The sequence below is a fragment of the Dermacentor silvarum genome, chromosome 2 (genome assembly GCF_013339745.2).
Source record: "Dermacentor silvarum isolate Dsil-2018 chromosome 2, BIME_Dsil_1.4, whole genome shotgun sequence".
Taxonomy (NCBI): Eukaryota; Metazoa; Arthropoda; class Arachnida; order Ixodida; family Ixodidae; genus Dermacentor; species Dermacentor silvarum.
The window spans coordinates 248,505,218-248,517,865 of NC_051155.1; positions in this window are offsets into that span (position 1 = coordinate 248,505,218).

The window sequence follows — 12,648 nt, forward strand, 5'->3', positions numbered from 1 at the left end:
GGCCGAATTCACAAAGCTTTTCGTTCGCAAGTATCATTTGCCACTGGCCGGCCGTTCTCACTAATATGACCAACTTACATCAGGATTGGCTGGAATCTGCCTTTACTAACCATTATAGCCTAAAAATATTTTATGAGTACGAGCCCAGGTCCCATATTCACAAGTAGTTCTTAATTATGCATGTAATTTTTCGTAACAGCAAGTTTGACACATTCCTGATGCTGGACAAACTGAAAAGTTTTGTGAATTCTGCCCCAGTTTTTTTTAATTATTTTCGCGGGAAATTGGCATAGCTAGGCGTTTAAGCTCTGTCCCTTCTGTGCCACTGATATCCTGCGCTTGTTGCATCATCGAAAATCAAGTATACCACCGTATCCCCGGAAACCGGGCACAATCAAAATATGGTTCGTTACAAGCCCGGACCTTCTGGCTTTAGATACTAGCCAGACTGTATCCCTATAGCCGAGGAGGTCTTCAAACTACGGCCCGATGGCCGAATGCAGTGACCCAGCCGCAGAGGGTTTTTGACGGGCCCGCTACAATTGTCTCTGCGCTGTTAATGGCGACTCGTAGCGGTGCTTCCGTGCCAGCGTCAGCCGCTGCTCTTGGACTTGGACGCATAGTGTGCGCCGAATGGTCAAAGCAAAATACGCCTTCAAGGGACTACAAACAGCATTTTATGAATATAACCTGAATATAACCAATCAGCGGGAAAAATTGGAGTACGCTTAAGCTTTGCCTTTAAGAGTAGAACGTGGTAGCGTTATCGGGAGTCCGGGACCCATTCGCATCGCATCGTTCGCATCCGGCAAGTAGGCGTCATTCCCTGCAACACTGAACGTGGAAAAGCCAGCTTACAAAGACTAAGCTTACACCGATCCCGTTAAAGTGGGCTTCACTTTTAAACAGAAATGCATTGCTGGAAAGACGTTTTTCCAGGGGCAATAAAAGTCGTCTTATATTAAAATGTGAAGGCCCTGAGACCTTTTTTTATTATTTTATTAATTGTTTGCTATTGCCCAGACACGCGCGCGTGTCCAAAACGCATTTGGCCGGCCAAGTCCCAATTTGACCTGCCGAGGATGCCAGCGCCATCTGGATAAGATTTTCGCAAGTAGGCTACCCGAGTGAGTCGGTGTTTTTATGGTAGAAATGCTGGCAAAAGAGGTTTGTGTTTCAGTTTCCTCGTAACAGAATTATGTTTTCTCGTACAATGAAATAACTAGTCCGACGCCACCATGTCTGTAGGTTGTGCTTAAGTTGTACTTTGCCATTTTTCTGACGGATTTCATTGTAAGAAATTAAATTTTTGTTCACTAACAGCTTGCACCACGACGAAAGGCCTGCACGGTCGGGGTGATTCGGAATGATCATCTCCTGCACTAACACCTTGCGCCACGCAGAGGGCCTGCGTGGTCAGGGAGGTTGCGGATGATTTTTTCCGCCATGGACGCCAACATCGCACGCCGGCGCCGACGCCAGATTTTCTGCGACACGGGGCCCTTAACGCTATCGGGTTTTATTTATTTATTTATTTATTTATTTATTTATTTATTTATTTATTTATTTATTTATTTATTTATTTATTTATTTATTTATTTATTTATTTATTATTTATTTATTTATTTATTTATTTATACTGTCGATCCCATCAGGGATCATAACAGAAGGGCATGTACATAGTTGTCTTACAATATTACGATAACAATGAATACAATATTTAGTTTACATACAATATATTGACAATTAGCAAAGACAAACAGTAAGGTTGGCAGAAATAACAAAGCAAATAAATCGTATTAAAAAATGAACGAGGAGTACAAAAAAAGAGAGACGATTGTCAAAGGTGAACGAAATCGTAGCATTAATTACAACATATACATTGCATATGCTTTGGAATAGCAAGAGGTAATGAAATAGGATAACAATTATAAGCGATAAAGAATGGTAGTCAGTAATAACAGAATAATACAAGGCAAAAAACTTTATAATAAACAACTGGTAAAGAGGTAAAAGTTAGCATAAATAAACAAAGGAACTCAGCTATGACAAAGTACAAGATATTAATATTAGGTTTACACAACAGGTGATAATCTATTAATAAATTGGAATATTATATACAATAAAATAGAATAAAATGGCACAGAAATGAATGGTAACACATGTAGGTCAGAATTGTGAAGCATGCAATTTGTTTTCGACTAATGTTAAAAAAGCAGATAAGGTTGGGCTGTTTGTAATGGTAGGGTCCAGCTTGTTCCATTCACGCGTCATTAAAGGAAAAAAGGAATGCTTATGACTTTCCGTATGAATTGGGTGTTCGTTTAATGTTAGAGTGTGCTTATGTCGGGTGGGTCGGGTTTGTGTTGTGGATAAGTATTTTCAGCTGTCTATTTTTATTTCGTTATGAATAAGTTGGTACATCATTTTAAACCGCGCAAGCTTTGCTCGGTTTTGTAAGGTAAGAATACCGGCCTGTTTTAGCAATTCCGTGGGTGATTCTGTTAACTTATATTTATTGTAAATACATCTTAGTGCCTTCCTTTGAACTGCTTCCAGTTTGTTAATGAGTTCTTTAGTGAAAGGAAACCAAACGACATTAGCATATTCTAATACTGATCTGACAAATGTGTTATATGCTAGTAGCTTTGTATTTGGGGGTGCTAGTCTGAGACGTCTGTTTAGAAAGAACAATTTTTTTTTTGTGCGGTCGAGGTAACGTTGTTAACATGGCGTTCCCATCTAAAGTCGTGTGTTAATGTCAAGCCAAGGTACTTGTACTCCTTCACTGTGTTAAGTGTGGCGTTATTACGGAGATTCCACGCCATGTGGGAATAAATGTTAGGTGAAGCATCGTCTAATGATGGCGCGACGCGTTGTTGTGTCATTTCGATACCCCCTGACGCTGAAATTTATTACTTTGTTCCAACTCGGCTCTCGCGCTGGTCCGATAATTGTTGGGGCCGAACTTCGAAGCTTCGACGTTTTTTTACAGCTGTTTTGTACGACTGCAGTCGTTTATGTGGCAGCAGCTGGCTCAGGCACAACGGCGAGACGGGTGGCTCTTCGCAAGCTTTGTTGCAAGCATGTGTCTCGCTTTTGCCGTGCGTTACGAGACACGCGTCCCCCTACGTGTCCTTTCTGCCACCGCCGACCTCGGCCGGTCGCGAAGGAGCTGCAGTGCCACCTCGAAGCGCTAGTTTTCACAAGGGAAAGATGGGGGAAACTGACGCGCCCTCACCTTTATTGCTAAATTGTTGTTGCGCGAGGCGACGCACACGCAAAGTGTGTGAAAGCGCCAGATTTCGAGAAAGTAGAACTTGTAAGTTTTTTTTTTTTTTTTTTTTTTCTCGCGTGCTTTGCATGCGCTTGTGGCATAGTGGGTCGAGCAATGGGTAGGCTGCGCTGAGGGACCCTGGTTCAAATTTCACCATGGGCTGTGGATGGGCACTATAGGCGTATTAGGCTAAAGTGCGATGGCCTGAGAGAGTAAATGCGTTTCTTGCAGAAAATAAACGACATGAACTGTTGCTGTCTGGCATCGAGTGAGTGTGGAAGCTGGCGTTTTGCATTGACTTAACTGGCCACATGACTCGTTACGCGAAAATGCACGATGAAATGCGGTTGATGCTTTCCCTGCTTCATTGTGAGTTGGCCTCATGAAATTGCAACTAACAAAAAAATCAAGCCCCTCTCTTCCCTTATTCTTCTCGCTGGATGGTTGATTCGGGATATTTACACCTATTCGGTGCGAAACAGAAACTTTTAAAGAGGCAGATTCAAGCCCACGCCTAGGAGCGCTTCCGCTGTTGCGCGAAATTTTGTGCAATAGTTGAGGTGGAGGTGACAGTGTCATTTGCGACTGTGTGACCCGCAAGAAGAACTTGTAGAGCGCTTTGGTGACCTAGATGAGAGACTGAAGAAAATTAAATTATTCCAGGCTGCTCTTACCAGCTTTTGAAGTGGGTACCAACGCGACAAGACGAGGTGTGACAGGAAGTAGAGAGTACTTACAGTAAAACTAGTTTTACCTGCAATGCCTACAAGCTCCCGGTGCAGCGTCAGCTTGAAGTTATGAACTGCAGTCTAGCACCCTTATGAACTACAAATGCGGCAAAGCAAGTTTGGCACAGTTCAACAGAGGTATTAACTCGGAGCCGTTCGCAAACCTGAACGAATGGTCTCAAGGTGGTGTTTCCGTTTTCGGTAGAATATACCTCTGTGAACAAATACCTTCAGAAATGAAGTACATCGAATCGAAGTACGGAGCTCACTTCTCTAACAAACATATCAACTTCCGCCAAACATATGAAATACAACCAAAGCTTAGCGAAATAATAAAATTGAAAGATCATTTGCACCATTTTTATTAGCCCTCTACTTTTTGTCTTTTAGTGAGGAAATGATTGTGTAATTGTTCATTTGAGTTTCCTGCGTCTGTGCATTTGCACAGGTAAAAACGCGTTTCCTAATTATAATCATGGGAAATATACATGCTTCGAAAAAGGCATGTACCCTCACGGGTAAAATGAAAGGGAACACCCAAATTGCTTTTGAGAGGCCGTCACGGCTATGTACCGCCCAAAATTGTTTCATGAGACTAAATATTCAACAAGAAAGCTATTCGTTATAAAATAACTCGTTATGTTAGAGTTCACAAATAATGACTAACCATTACTTGAAAACATACTCTTTGTTCCCTGCCATATTTCTCATGACTGTACATACCTGTTCTCTACCCTTGTCATGACCACCCAAGCAGAAACATTCCAAATAAAAGATTGCTTAGTACTTTATTTCAGTATTTATTAAATAAGAAAAGGGCCAATATTCAAAGTTTCGAATACTAATCGAATACTAAACACTAACAATTCGTATTCGAAGAGAAACTATTCGGTATTTACGAATATTTGAAGCCAACAGTTACAAATATTTTTGCAACAACCGAAAGCTAAACTCTGATTACTGTTCTCCGCCTGATAAACAAAGTATTACAAATTATCCGATGTGAGACAATCAAAGGTTTTCGAAGCAATGCAAAAACTAAATCGATAAAGCGAACTTTGTTTACGGTATTGCGGAGCAAGCCGCATCGACAGTGAGACGTTCTCTATGGCTACAGGAGTTGTTACTTCGCGAAGCTCTGACGGAGCTTCGCGAAGTTACTCCTTTTGAGCACGTGTAATATCCACAAACGCATTTGCAGAGAGCTACACAGACGCGCCTTATATATCTAACACTCCTCCGTGTACCCGCGCTCTTGCTCGGGGCGGTGCCGCCGCCTACGAGCAGAAAAGAGAAGTACTGCATTATGACACTAACGCGCACCGACAGTGAACGCTTCGGTGGTCTCAGCACTACGACGCCTCGATGCCAGCATTCGAAGGGACGCTGGCATCAAGAAGCACTACCAACGCCACTAGGTGGCGTTCACCGTACTCAGCACAGCGGAGCGTGGCCTCCGCAATTAGCTCTGAAAATGTTTCTGAAGTTGATCGCGGAGGCTGCAATTACGACGCGCTGTACGCGCTGATTTGACTCGGTGACGATTCAGTTACGTGCTTTGTCTTGCGCGTTGTATTAGTGTGTCAGTTACGTGCTTCGTCTTTCGCGTTGTGCTAGCGTGTGCAGCGTAGTGCAGCTTCCATATGCACGACGGTTGCTCATGGTCATCGACGTTGGTAGTCGTGATTTTTCTACATGAACCTGTTATATTTACTAGTAGTCTGTCGTTTATTATTTTTGGCACTCTAGTCATGCAGCACTTCTAGCTTTTGCACTACAACCAGTGATGTTTTCCGTGCTACGGGCCGTTTTATATGTGTTGATGATATACAAGTCCCCCTCCCCACCCCACGCCTCTCACGACTTTTGATGTTTTCTCCGAAACCATGTATTCATCGTTTATGGAAAACTAATCGTACAGCAGCCATTTTTTTTCTTTGAAAGTTTGTTTGAAACCAGGCTCTACAGTTGTTTGATAACTATTCATGAAGCTTTTTTTAGTAACAGTTAGTAATCTTATGTTTAAAGCTGATCAATATTGTACGTGATATTTAGCTGCATTTTTCGTACAAGTCCGTGTAGGCATGGTAGCTAATGACACCGAAATAAATACTCCTGCTGCAAAACATATGCTTCTGCACTTTTCTGTTCTACATCCCATCCGATATTCAATAATTGCTTTTCGTTTTCGATTCGTATTCGAAAACATTGCCTTGTAGCATACGCGTTCACGTGATTCTAAGACACACAGCAGCAGCAATTGTAAGAGAGAGCAAGTTAGTTGACCTTTAAATATGCTCGCATAAGCACGTCAGAGCTAAAATGATGTTTTGTATGAGTAACGAAGAAGAATGAACGAAGATAAGGAAACTTTTCGATTCATATTCGAAAACATTGCCTTGTAGCATACGCGTTCACGGGATTCTGAGAGACACAGCAGCAGCGATTGTAAGAGAGAGCGAGTTAGTTGACCTTTAAATATGCTCGCATAAGCACGTCAGAGCTAAAATGATGTTTTGTATGAGTAACGAAGAAGAATGAACGAAGATAAGGAAACTTTTCGATTCATATTCGAAAACATTGCCTTGTAGCATACGCGTTCACGGGATTCTGAGAGACACAGCAGCAGCGATTGTAAGAGAGAGCGAGTTAGTTGACCTTTAAATATGCTCGCATAAGCACGTCAGAGCTAAAATGATGTTTTGTATGAGTAACGAAGAACAATGAACGAAGATAAGGAAACTGCGAGAGACGGGTGAGAACAGCGGAGGCGGAAAGAGCGAATGAGTGACGCACGGAGAGGGACGCGGAACTCCGATCAGCGGAAGGCATCCTATTCTCAGAAGACGAATAGGTTGAGATACTTTTCTTTCAGACCCGCCCTTCAGCAAGCCGTTCCTTGATGCAGCGGAATACAAATATTTAGCGGTCTCCTGGAACTTCCATTCATGTTCCTGTGCGAAGTGTCACTGACTCTTTGGTATCGAATGTCTAGATGGGTGGTCGTGGGTTCACATTTTCATATCTTTTTGCTTCATGAAAGAATTTTCAGTATTAGGAACACGTTGTTGACTTATTGCTATGGTATCTTTCTGAAAGAAGATAATTAGAAATAGCCCTTTTGAGGTTTGGAGTTAGTCTATCTGCTCTTGTTAGCTTATTTTTTGGTGCGAACAATTCTCGTGACCGTGAGGAAGAGATTATGCTTTTGCACGAAGGCATAAATTCGAAAGTATCTTTTTCCACAATATTAATGTAATTTTTTTTCTGTATGCTCAATCACAAAGCCACCTCTCCGCCTTTCAACTGCTTTCTGTTGTCTTATACACCACCTGTTCTTTAATTTCTCTTTTTAGTTCGAATAAAGAAAGTGCGCGGTACGCTATTTGGCTTGTACAGGTTGATTACCTGAAGTGGCGGGCATCACTTGCACGACAAATCACGATTTCCATATGAACAATTGAAAAGATTCACTACTTGACTCTTAATTATTCACTTTAAGGTACATCTTGAAACTGTGGGACCGAAGCTGCGCATTAGCGAAGTCATATCCACTTAGCAAAAACCCCAGACCTAGAAACCCTTTGGAGATACGCACCCCAAAAGTGGCTAAAATGTGTATTGCATTTGAGTTAACATCGGCCTGAACCATAATGGACTCACGTTTTTGAGTAACTCTTAACTGGAACGACAATGCATTTCGTAGCAAGTTTTCGTAGCGCTTCCTGTGTGACGCATAGAGGGTACGTCAGGGTGTGAGAGCTCCATCAAGCTGTCTAAAAGCAGCCTTTTCTCACCCTCCTCAAGTTCTGCATTGTACATGAAATAAACTTCTAATTTGATTCGCATTCGAAATTAATTGACAACTTTGTTATCTAATTGTTTGACGACAATATTCATATGAATATAAATAAGGTAACTTAGAAAATATTTATGGCATAGTATAAAAAATTGAGGATGGAATACCATATAGCCTTAAACAACTTTTCTATAAAACAAGCTCTAGCAACAAAAGTTCTCAGGAATAAATTTTAGTGAAGAGTTAGCACGCAATACACATGTAATCGGTGTAATGTATAAATTCAGGCACTTGATCTTGTGACTAAAAAAAAAACAATTGCATTACTCACCTATTTATTCAAAACTTGCGTATGGGATATTAGTTCGAGGTAAAACCTGATACAGGTTAGTTGAAACTAATACGAATTGTAAAAAGAATTATTTGATGCGCAAACTACCACGGTTGTTTGTACATCTTATTGCGTCAATTCAATTGACAGGAAAGTAGACGATATCGCAGCGACTGTCCCAGAATATATGTGTAAAGCAGATGAACTACAAAAAACTATCCAGGATCTGCTTCCTAAAGTAGACGATTTGGAAAACAGAAGCAGACTGATGAACTTAATTTTTTACGGGCTTAAGGAAAAGAGGGGTGAACAACACCAGGTTTTAGAACAGTAAGTCGCAAAGAAAATCGCTGAGGACGTGCTGAAAGTTCCAAATAGAGCGTGTTCTTGCGAGAAGTCTCAACATGCCATATTTAAACTAATTGATGGCGCGAATAAGATGAAGATGCTCAATAACTGTGGCAGTATTAAAGGTACCTCTTCCAGTGTTTATGAGGATTTGTCACCGCGTATTCAATTATTAAAAAACGTTGTGGGAATGCATTAAGGAAAACAGGGACCATCACGACAAAGTAGTGTTAGCTTATGACAATGTAAATATTAACTGCAACCTATAATCAGGTGGGACGAAACACTCGGCAAGGCAGTTTCTGTGAATGGCAAGTGACCAAGTATCCTAAACAGACCGAGTAACAGAAAAAAGAAAGCACAGAACATGAAATTAGTGGCTGCGCCTCTTCCTCCATGGGAGCTTACTATGTTAATTATGCGCTAATGCTAGGAGCATAACGAATAAAACTGTAGAAGTTGAAAGCCTACTCCTGACCTTTCGTCCGGATTTAACACTCCTGACTGAAGCGTGGCTGAGCGAAGACATCACAGATGTGGACAGTACCAAGCTCGCACATAATGGTCAGGAGGAATCACGGCTCAGAAGTCTGAAGTGGAGCTTGACATTGCGTACTGCTTTAATCTCACAGAGCTTGCGCACACACCGACACATGTCCCTTCCAATTCCAGCACCATACTTGCCATTTCGTTTGTTTTGCAAATCATTCATGAAAAGGGTATGTTGGTGGATGTTTTACTCGGACTATTGGATCATAAAATTACTTTCTTTCAATGCAACTAACGCTAACAAGATCGCATGAATAAATTAAGAAATCCTGTGATTTTACCAACGCCGAAGGTGGAAGTATTCTCGACTATACTTCGAACAAGATTTTCACATGCTTTGCTAGAAACATAGACAAAGTTTGTTAGGCGTCAACAGCGATCTGTGGCTGCAATTTAAGAGCGCTGTGAGCGAGTGCATGAGAAAATACATTCCCAAAAAGCGAAAAGAAATTAAGCGGAAGAGCCCGTGGATTACCCGCGAAATCCTACCGTTAAAGCGCCGAATAAAGCGATTATCGGGGAAGTCACTCTGTCCTGGCGTCACTCTAAACCAATCTAAGGACGGAGTTAAAATAATTCGAATACCACTTTTAGTGTCAGGATATAGAACGTTATAAAAAATAAGCCAACGATGTTTTGAATGCATATGACGAATTGGAATTGACCCTGTTAACAAGATAAAGTTGAATGACGTCGAAGTTACCGACGGACAGCGCATTGCGCAAGTGGGCAACAGGTTTTTTCTTCGGTGTTTTACGGGAACCCGCCGAAGAAGCTGGTGCTCGCTGCGTTGGTTTCGAGCTTCCAGATCTTGTCATAATTGAGGAATGCATCTTTTTGTCACTACTAAACTTAGATCCTAAAAAATCTGAAGGTACTGGTGACATACGTCATGCTTTTTCTTTATCGGTTCGCCGAATGGACCGCGAAAAACATGACGACTATATTTAACGAATGCCTAAACTAAGGGGATCTACCTATGATTGGAATCTCGGCAAAGTTGGCCCACTCCGCAAAAAGGGAGACAAGCATAATGCAGAAAACTACAGACCTATGTCTGTGCTCTGGGCCTCATTGTAAACTAATCGAACACTTCCTTTCTAAGCATCCAAGTTCCTTTTAGGAAAACATTGACTTTTTGGTGAGAGCCAGCATGGATTCAGGCGTGGCTTTTTGGCCACTACACAGTTACTTCACACAACTATCGAAATACTGTCAACCCTGGACCAAGGTTGCCAGGGAGATATGCTTTTTCTTTAGTTTTCGAGAAAACGTTCGACCGTGTTTCACGCAAATAATTAGGATAAAGTTAAAAAGCATCCCACGCAAGGAACAAATTTTTGCGTTGAATAAATTCGTATTTGACGCATCAAGAACAATTTGTAAGCATAGGCGCTGAGAACAGACGTGGCGGACAAGCGTGTCAAGTATGCGGCGAATGCCCGAACGCTCTCCATACTTACTGGGAATGCCCACTCTTCTCGATCCACACTTTCTACTCTGCTCGAACATCCCTTCCGCTACAGCTGGGAAAGCTGGGCCGCTCCTTCGCAAGGGCTGCGTTCTGCACTATGGGCACTGTTAGTAGCCCACATCAAGCATTGTTAGATCCAATCACACTGACTCAACATCGAGACCTGGGACTCAGAGGGACTCTAACGGTGACGACTCGAACTAAAAGTCGTTGCGAAAAATAGTTTATCTGCACCACCAGACCCAACTCCTGGATGTCCAGAGGGCTCACGAAAGGGCAGAGGCTCATGGGCTTCCCGTCCCAACGTGGGTGCGGCCCGCGACCCCTGCCGACCACTAAACCAAGAGTGGGTGGGGAGGGGTTCATCAGGACTCAATAAAGTTATTTCCGCCTCCTCCTCTCTTTCAGTACTTTCGGAGTTCTGCAAGGCTCGGTTATAAGGCCACTTCTTTTTCTTATTTACCTGAACCATCTGGCTGTATTGCAGGTGACTGTATTGTTTCTTAGAACATTCAGCCTGAGGATGCCCAATCAAGCTTAACTGATTTCCCTCCTGGTATATGACTCTAAACATCTCAAAATGCACGCACATGGTAATTATACGTAAGAAAAATTCGCTAGTTTACACTTACAAGATTAACAATGTCGACATTAAACAAGTCGATGAATTCGCATTCCTCGGAATAACAATTGATTCTTGACGCACATGTTCGGCACGTTTTGTCGGTGGCAATGAAAGAGTTATGGTTATTAAAGCACTGTTAAAACAATTGCACCGGTGCTATCAGCTTTACGGCAAACAAGACAGCCATCAGCCCATCGCTCGGGTATGCACATGCTGTCTGCAACCCGCACACAAAGACGTACATATACATTAAAGAAGGGGTACAAAGGAAAGCACCTAGATGTCTTTATAATGATTGTAGATAACTCCATATCCATAATATAATGACCATGAGATTAATAATCATAACTCTTTCATTGCCACCGACGAAATGTAGCGAACATGTACGTCAAGAATCGATTGTTATTCCGAGGAATGCGAATTCATCGACCTTCTTAATGTCTACATTGTTTATCTTCTAAGTGTAAACTAACGATTTTTTTACGCGTAATTACCGTTTGCGCGCATTTTGCGATGTTTAAAGTCATATGCCGTGAGGGACATCAGTTAGGTAATGCTACCAAAGAGTCGTTTAAACTTAATGATTGGTCATCCGCAGACTGAATGCTCTAACAAACAATACAGTGATCTGCAAAAAAGCGGCACTGCACGGAGAAATTTCGCTCTCCATTCGCAGATAGCGATCTGGGCTGCAAACATTAGAAGTACGCCGCAAACTACACCCATTATCGGTATACCTGTCCCACGAACCACTTCGTGTATATTTACGCTTATTGACACGACACCATTGCCATCCATTGACGTCGGTTCTGCATGAGCGGCCGGACGGCAGTTTCACAAGTGCACTCTGCTGCCATCTACCCCACATAACATCAGGCTATGCCCTTCCATATCACCCCGTCAAACTACCGTGGATGATGGTTCAACCTTCGGTATGCGTGCATGTCCCCGGCATACTAAAGAAATCTTTGGTTCCCGTTATTGGACTACAACCACTTGCTCTGGCATACATCTAGTCAGAATACCCGACCTATGTTTATGTTTACACAGACATATCCGCGTCACCAAAGGCATCGACGGCAGCTGTGGTGATACCAGCCCAGCAAATGGCGCGAGGTGTCATTCTAGATCATAATTCTACATCAACCGCTGCAGAGCTTTTGGCTATTCGGGAAGCGATTGGCCACATCTGCGGGGAACGACCTCAAGAGTGGCATTTTCACGGACTCAAAACGCGCGCTGTGAATTTCGGGATGCTTCCTGCGCCAAACCACATATCTGGTTCTGGCACTGCAGATCACCGAGCTACTTTCATGCGCTCAAGAAGAACACCACCGCATAGTGTTCCAATGGATCCAGGGACACTGTGGGCTCAATGGTAATGAGATGGCCGATGCTGAAGCAAGGCGCGCCCTCAGCAATGGCCTGCGAACTGTAGTGCCGTTCTCTAGACCGGACATCACATGCCTCCTGTCAGAATTAATGAAGAGTGCGATGAAAACATACTGGGCTCAGCC